The following is a 9182-nucleotide window of genomic DNA, read 5'->3' on the forward strand; positions in this document are numbered from 1 at the left end:
CTGTAACTGCTGATGTTACCCATTAAATCTATAAGGAGGGTCCTTAAACATGGAAGATATTGTTTTTGATATAAGAAACTCTATATTTTTGTTTTAGGGTTTAATTGCAAAGAAGGGGCAGTGCCCTTAATTGTTGCAGGTCCTTGGAAGCTGGTAAAATTGTTAGCGTTGATGTTGAATAAAAACAGTCTTAGGGAAAAGTGTGAATGAGAGAATTCCAAAAGTTGCCAGGGTGGAAGGGTTTGGTAAAGTGGTTCGGGTGGAAGAGTGACAATAAAAAAAAAGTGGATTTCAGATAAACTTGAGTGAAGGTGACATAATGTTTATCCTGTTTCCATGGCAAGAAATTGTTGTAGAAATAAATAATTTGGGAATATTCAGGTAGAACTTCAAATAACCTGCAAGTTTTCATATTGTTTAACCTTTATTTTTAAATCAAAAAAGTTATTAGTTTTACAAACTATATATATATATATATATATTATGAGGGTATATATATATTTATACACACACACACACACACACACATACATACATACAAACATACATACATATATTTCTTTAATTTCTAATGCTTGTTTTAATTTTTTTTTTTTAATAGCTGTTGATAATAATCATCTAATTACTATAATTATCAAAGTTCAGCTAAGAGAACTGAGCAATTTACCATGACCAAAGTAATAAGGAACCCAACACATGTAACAGCAGCAGCAGCAGCAGTGGCAGCAGCATCAACAGCAGCATAATGTCACCAGTCATCAGTGAGTAAGAAATAGATTAAAAACCAATATTTTTTAATCTGAGATGTATATCCCACTTGACAAAATCATTGACAGCGATAATAAGGAAGTGATTAAAGAGTTCAATTAAATATTCTATAGCCTAATTAACAATAACAATGTATCAAATTATTGTATCAATTCTTGACTGACCAAAAAAATTAATTTTTTGATTTTTTGTAAATTAAGAATTCTTTAAGTTTTTTAATCATTAATTTTTTCTCACTTTATGATAAATTTCCAGGCACACACACATATTCACAGACACAAACACACACAGATTTACCAAAACAAATATAGACATAAGGTTTTTCTTCTTTTTTTTTTAATGAAAACTGGTATAGGTTAAATCTACAAAAAAAAATCAATCAGATTTTCTTTTCAAAAAAAAGATAAAATTAATTTTTCTTTTTTCTTAGAAAACATTATTAATTTGATTTTTCATAATACAATTTGATTAAAATTTTAGAAAAACGCCATTAAAAACTGAAGCAACACCACACATACACACACACCGCTAACAAACTGCAAATGTGCACTCAATATTTTTGGTTTCTTTTTGTTTAAATACAATAGACATGTCATATACTTTTACAAATATCCCATATAGGTCAGTGCAGTTACTTGCAGTTATCATTTCCTTAGAACATTTATAAAAATGTTCAAAAGTAATGGCTACACTGAAATCTATTTTAATTTCTTTAACACAAAAACTCAGAGTAACAGCAAAGGAAATGAAGATATTGATTTCAATATTTTATAGACATTTTATTCATTTTAATCAGTGGGAAAAGCATTTGTGTATATTTTGGTTTGGCACTAATTTCACTGAATTTTTATTTGATAATCTTTTAAGTTACAGGACGTATATAAAAAAAAGAACACCATTACAGACCATTCACACCATTACAGACCATTCACACCATTACAGACATAAACACAGAGCGCGCGCACACACACACACACACACACACACATACAAACATACATAATTTAATTGAAAGGCATTACAAAGTGACTCCAAGACCAAGAGTTTCGTGCAATGTTACTTGAGTTACTTTAGAATTTCTATCAATATAAAAAAAGGGTAGACTCAAAATTTGAGTTTTTTTTTCTTTTTTATCTCTGTTTGTATTTCCCCCAATTTTTATATATATATGCACATGCTACTGTCACGTATAAAGAACTGGTGTTGGTGTCATGCAAAAGCACACGTGCCAGTGTGACACATTGGCACCTGATGCCCTTCTTCTACCCATGCCTTGTACCTTTAGTAGAAAGGATTATTATTATTATTATTATTATTAATATTATTATTATTATTATTATTATTATTATTATTATTATCCATTTTGTTCATTGTGTACAAGTGAGTGTGTATATTCAACAATTTTGAATTTTAGAAAAATCGTAGTATGTCTTTGACAATTCCTGGGGGTATTGAATTTATATTGTGCATGACTTTTGGCAACTATCGTGCCAAATCAGACAATGAAACACAATGCAGTTCTTGGACCCTGGAGCTTGTTAAACCATACAACCCAAGCTAATATGGAACATGGACATTAAATGATGGAGCTGATGATGATTAATATATGAAGATATAAGACGTATATATATATATATATATATGCACACCACACACATTATATATCTCTAGATATATATACATACACATGAGCACATATATTCATATACACACATATCTATATATGATGATGATTACACACACACACACACACATACAAGAACAGTTGTACATATCAACTTGGGAAGAATATAATTAGACTTTTCCTGTAAATAGTTACTTAAGGATAATTTAAATTATATCTACAGCAGCTAAATGATGTCTCTAAACTGTGAAGAAGGACCCCCATAATGAAAAGACAAAAATTCTATTAATGAGATAAATAACAAAGGTAAAAAAAAGAATAAATTAAATGGACTCAATCATTTACATAAATAAATAAACAAGATAGAATAAAGAGACATAAGATTTATGTTTGAAAGTGACTAAAGTCATATGTGTTTAAAGTTTAAACAGCAGCCATACAGTAGACTCACATAATTAAAGTTTAGCAACAGGTAAAAACCTAACCGAAATGTTAAATGTACCTTAAACATATACGGAATATAAATTAAAGATATACAGAATATATATTAAGCATACATGAAATATGTTTGAAATGTATATGAAATACACATTAACCCATTGTCTGCCATGAGCCCCATTTGGAGATCAGCTAAAAACAATCTCACTGCTGGTTGTTCGTTGTATTTAAGCATTGCATTTGCAGAGGTGTGTTCAATAATATTTGGTGGTTAAAGTTTGCCATTATTAGCCCTGGCTAATTCTAGAGAACATTTTATGTCATAAATCACAATTTTTGAACTACAAAAATGCTGACTGTTTTGAAAACGCTTTTTTTTTTTTTGCATTTCCCATTTATATCATTCATTGATATTTCATATACATTCACATTTGATACTATAGTTTCAAAAAAACTAAATTGTTTATTATTGCAATTGAATAGAAAAAGTTAAGTAGGCTTTTTTTCAGTGATCCCCATTTGGGACTTTTCAAAAAAATTTATCATAATTTCCAAAATAATTCACATGTGAACAAAATTTAGGCAAAGCCAAAACAGATGAATAAAAAAAATCTGGCAGTTAATGGGTTAAATACATTTGAAATATATATTAAACTCATATGAAATATATCTTAAACATATAGATTAAAGTGATACAAAGTTTCAAGTGAAATGAAACTACGAAGAGAAACAAACGAAACAAGCCAGCAGCAACCCATCCACCCAGATTTATTAAAACAGATTTTTAACAGATACAGGGCAATTGAGTCAATGATCACGTCATTGAAGGGTGGCAAAACATTTAGATACTTTGCAGTAGACGCTACTATTGAGAAGTAAATGTAACAGTTTTTGTGTTGTAAAATGGTTAAAATGACTGTTCCATGCTGTAATTGTTTCATTAATGAACATTTGAACAGGTTGTCTCAAATTATTTACCAAACCAGTATGGCAGGAACAGAATGAATTTCTAACTCTCACATAGAAATATAAGTAATTAGACAAACAAATTGTTTTCATTTCTTTCTGCTGATCATGTGATAGGTCCAATGACAAATACTTTTGATCATGTGATACAATGTACACACTATGGTCAGTCTCTCTCTCTCTCTCTCTCTCTCTCTCTCTCTCTCTCGCAGTAGACAATTCCACACTCAGCCTCGTTTCTTTATTCCAACTGCCACTCACACTCACACTTTTGTTTACCCTTTCATATTGTAAACACACACACACTCACTATAAGCTTCTTTGAACAATGGACCACCATTACATTATTTTCTTTGCAAATATTTTTTTCCAATTTGCTTAATGAATAATTAACATAAAAATATAATTTCAATTATGACAAACCATAAAAACATAAGTGAAAGACAAAAGAAGAAAACAGTTGCCATGTTTTCATCTCTTCTCTCTGTTATTTCTATTTAGTCAGTGTCTTTATATACTCCATATTATTCCTGTTACTCCTGTTTAGTCACTATGTCCTTAGATCCTCCATATTGCCTGTCTTTTATAGGTGTGTGTCTCTCTCTCTCTCTCTCTTTCATATTTTATTGTTACTCTGTCACTTTACAGACATAATTCTTCTCATCCCCCCCCTCCAAAGTTCCACTGACTCTTGCATTGCTTTTCTTCATTCCTCTCACCATTCTTTACAGTGTCCCTAACAAATGCTCAAACGCAGACACACTTACAGACACACATACATCCTTTATAATTAATATTGTATACTATATTTCATTTGATGTGAATGAAATGTCTGAATGAAACATAGTAGTTAGACCTGCCTCTAACGACAGTAATTTCAAATAAAAATTATTTGGATGGTGACAACCTGTTCAACCAAGCCTCAAGCCAGCATGGAGTGCATACTCAAGATAACATTACAGTTGGGTAGATAAGCAGACACATGCACAGACTATCCCCTAAGCAGCTGAACCCAGATTAAAATGGCACCTAAATCCCACAGCAAGATAAACAGACATGTATAAGTGTGTGTGTATGTATACACATACAGGCAGACAGGCAAATATATATAATTGTCTATGTATACGTATGTGTGTATGAGTGGAAAATCATACCATACAGCTAGACAAACACACGTGTATAGGGATGTGATACCCCATGGCAAGATAAACAGATACACGTATACATGGAGAAGTGGTGCCATACAGCTAAATAAACAGACACAGATATTTTGAGAGAAGACCATTTTGTCCAGAAACACAAAGGGACACAGATTTGAGCTCATGAACAGGCAATCCACTTGTATATAGTGTTATGAGTAAACAAAAGTCATTAGAATGGAGGCTAGAAATGCCCCTTGGTTTTTGTTCCAACTGTCTCCGTTCTGAGTTCAAATCCTGCCTAATTCAACTTTTACTTTCATCTTTTCAGCATCAACAAAAATATGTAGCAATCAAGTGAGGTGGTTTGTTGGTGGAACAGTCGGAGGGTCAGACAAGATGATGTCTGTTGGTCCCTGTTTGGGTTCTGATATTAAAACCTACAATAACACTGGTAACAAGCTGTGTTGGTTTTCTTTTTGGTAAACATTGGTGGCATGAACTGAGAGGATGGGAGTGGAGAAGCCAGCATACACCAGCAACTGCTAGTCAACCTCAGGAAAAATTTGTGTGGTTGTAACATTTTTACACTTGAATCACTCAACTGTGAAGTTGGATAACAATCTCTTTTCAATTGACCAGGCATTCTAGAACAGAGTTATGTGCCTTGATTATGTAGAACAGATGATGTATAAAACATGTGTGTATGTGTGTGAACTAATTAACAAGGACTTTCGAGCGAGATCGTTGCCAGTGCCCCTGGACCGGCTCTTGTGCGGGTGGCACCTAAAATACACCATTTTGAGCATGGCCGTTGCTATTACCGCTTGACTGGCCTTCGTGCTGGTGGCACATAAAAGCACCAGTCCTCAGTCAAATCATCCAACCCAAGCTAGCATGGAAAGCAGACGTTAAACGATGATGATGATGATGATGATGATGATGACAGGTATAAGGCCACATAGTCAGGTGGGGTGGTAGTCAGTCAGGCCCACTCTAGAGTAAGAAATAATGTGTCTTGAATGGCACAACAATGCACTATAATAACTTATAATTTAATTATCCATAATCTGATATAATAATATTTCGGAATATAAAAATTCCTTCTTCAGATATCCCTAGGGATTGATTGAGTCACTGCTATAATCGGTTTTCCAATGTTTTTTTTTATTCCAGAAGCGTCCCTGCAGTGGTCTCACAAAGCTCCTTCCAGAATTCCTCATGAGAAGTGCGTGAGGGGGCCTCATGAGAAGTGTGTGAGGGTGGCACATCCATAGCACTGCTTCTAAGTTATGTATTATATGTGCAGTTTCCTTTTTTTTTTTCTCTAATGTATTTTAATAATATGATGGAACCTTGGTTTACAAATTTAATTCATTCCTGAAGGCTGTTCATCACCTGAAATATTTGTAAGCCAAAACTACATTCCCCATAGGATATTCAAGAGGAGGCACAGTGAATTTAAGCAGGGGTGTGCACTGAGCAGATGCTAGACAGGAACTGATGCTCTCCTATTGATGATATTCACAGCTGTCATCAACTGTTGGTGATGGCTTGTGGGTTCATTACTTGAGACACTGTTTGCCACCTGAGACGTTTTATATTTAAAAATTGTTTGTAAACCGGTTTGTGGTGGAAGATGTTCACAACCCAAGGTTCCACTGTACTTTATTCTACTGACTTCTGGAGAGATGAACGTCCAAGTTGACCACGGCAGGATTTGAAATCAGAACCCGTAGAAATGCAACTAACTACTGCAAGGTATACTGTCCAACTGTCTACTATCGCTGCCAATTCATAAGAACAAATTAAAACCATAATACTGTTTATAAATCATTAAAACTGTTGCTTTAGTAATGAATGTCCACAGTGATAAATGTCCACAATGTGTTGGGTGACAGCTGTGGCCAGATTAGACTATTTAAGATATTAAATACAACCATGATGACAATGATGGTGGTGGTGAGGATGGTGGTGATGAAGTTGGTGAAGGTGATGGTGGCAATAATGCTGATGACAATGTTGAAGAGGGTGATAGTGATAGTGGTGATGATGATGATGTCAATGGTGGTAAAGTATATGGTCACTGTGACGATGACAGTGGCACCAGGTTGATTCCACAACAGCGGTTCTGAATTCAGACCACTAGGAGAGAAGGAAGAGAGAGAGAGAGAAGAAGAGAGGTAGAGGGAAAGAAAGAGGGACATGATAACACAATTTAGACTTTATACCACCATTATTCATCTCACTTTTAATCTCTCCTCCCTCTCTTATCTTCCTATAGACCTCTACCCACCACCACCTTTGATATACTCTGACACAATCTAACACCTTACCCCCACAGTACTATGCACTTACATACCCTCCACCCTCACCAGCCCCATCACATATAAACACAGTGTCACTCTTGTGTGTTGCTTCCTTGGGGCAACTGTTGGGTTTAATATTTTAATTAATTAACTAATCACTGTCTTCCTGGATTTTCATCCTCACACACCATTATAATCACTCAGTTGATAGACTGAGTTCATAGGCTCAGTTCTCACCAGGTTCCAAGACATTTGCACATGCAGTTGTTACAGAGAGAGAAGATGTGGGGACATTCTTTCACAGACTTGTTTTTCATATTCTTTACAGCCTCATTGGTCCCAAGTTCAATTCTCACCGTGACCTGATTTCATCTTTATTCCATCAGGGGATTAGTATAAAAGTGAATCGATACAATCTACCCCCTTCCCACCACTTCTCTACTTTCAAAATATGTCTTCTCTGTAATCCTAATACATCACTGTATATTAATTATATGTATTTATGAACCACTGTAGTTACCACTGACCAAACCATGCAACAGCTTGTCCCAGATTACATATTGCCAACAGCGCTGGCTAGACGTCACTGTTTGTTGCTACAGCCTTATAATTAATTATACTATATATTACCAACAAAACAGAATATAACAAGATCTACATTGTGTGTGTGTCCTCTTCCTCCTCCTCATTGTTACTTTACTTCTGTTTTCCATCCTAGCATGGGTTGGAGAGGTCATCCTATTGTAATTAGTCAGTTCTTGTTTACAGTTCCTGAAATGGATTAGAGAAGCATATCTCCTTTAATGGTTACATTTTCTGCTTCATTTTTATAGCTGGATGTCTCTCTTATGCACAGTGCACAGGTTGCATTCTATTGTGGCTCCCCACTGCTACAGAAGTTGTTATCCTCTTGACACACTAAAGGGTCCTCTCGACTCCTTTTGTCACAGAGTTCTGAGGGTGTTTTAGAGAGTCCTTAATATAGTAGTAGGGTTGACTTGTAACCTGCAAAAAAGCAGTCGGGATTCACCATCCTATGATGTGTTCTTTAGTTTAAAGGAACGATGGAGGCAGAGAGCGGGGAGAGGGAGAGGTAGATATGGGGGTGGAAGATGAGAGGGGGGTATGTGGATGAGAGAGGAGGGGTATGAGGCTGAAAGAGAGGAGTGGGAGGAAGAAAAGACGGGGAAGGAAATAGAGAGAGACGAGAGGGGGGAAAGAGATGGGGGAGAGAGGAGGAAGAGGGAAAGAAAGAGCAGTGGCAAAAGAGCCATGATGGGCAGGTAAAGAGAGGAAGATTGATTAGAGTGAGAAGGGGAAGAGAGGAAGAGAAGGTAATGAAAGGGAACACTGGAAAAAGAGAGTGAGTGATGGCTGTCAATAACAAGTGTTTCAGGGTAGAGTGTAGGGGAGAGGAGACCTAATGCAGTGCCTTACACAAATTGCCTTATGGTGAAGATTGTGGGAGTGGCACAAAGTACACATGCAGGTTCAATACCTTCTCTCATTAGATTGGAAGCACAGCACAGTGAATAGGAGAGAGTGTGGAGGGATATTCAGAAAAGTAGTGGTTGGTAAAATCAACAAACCTTTTCCAACCACTGCTTTTCCAAATGTCCTGAAGAATGGGTCTTCAACCCAAAATATGGAAATACAAGATAAAACCACAATTTTGTTCTGTTATCTTTTCATTTGTACCTTCTCGCATTGTTCTGGCTTTACACGAAGACATTCTTTAAAGTTATACCTGACAATGCTTCACAAAAAATACCTCAATATATATATATATATATATATATCATCATCATCATCATCATCATCGTTTAACGTCCGCTTTCCATGCTAGCATGGGTTGGACGATTTGACTGAGGACTGGTGAAACCGGATGGCAACACCAGGCTCCAGTCTAATTTGGCAGAGTTTCTACAGCTGGATGCC

General features: G+C 35.5%; 1 protein-coding gene and 1 long non-coding RNA gene across 12 annotated transcripts in view; one reads left to right on the plus strand and one right to left on the minus strand.

The window, feature by feature from the left end:
- The window catches only part of LOC106881718 (forkhead box protein P2), a 534685-nt gene that overhangs the window by 92222 nt on the left and 433281 nt on the right, over window positions 1-9182 (minus strand). The gene's annotated exons all lie outside the window — the stretch shown is intronic.
- On the plus strand, window positions 621-5396 carry LOC128247548 (uncharacterized). Its single transcript, XR_008263858.1, has 2 exons — window positions 621-761; window positions 5267-5396. It is a non-coding gene; the product is annotated as an uncharacterized LOC128247548 (long non-coding RNA).

The sequence above is a fragment of the Octopus bimaculoides genome, chromosome 4 (genome assembly GCF_001194135.2).
Source record: "Octopus bimaculoides isolate UCB-OBI-ISO-001 chromosome 4, ASM119413v2, whole genome shotgun sequence".
In the NCBI taxonomy this organism is placed as follows: domain Eukaryota; kingdom Metazoa; phylum Mollusca; class Cephalopoda; order Octopoda; family Octopodidae; genus Octopus; species Octopus bimaculoides.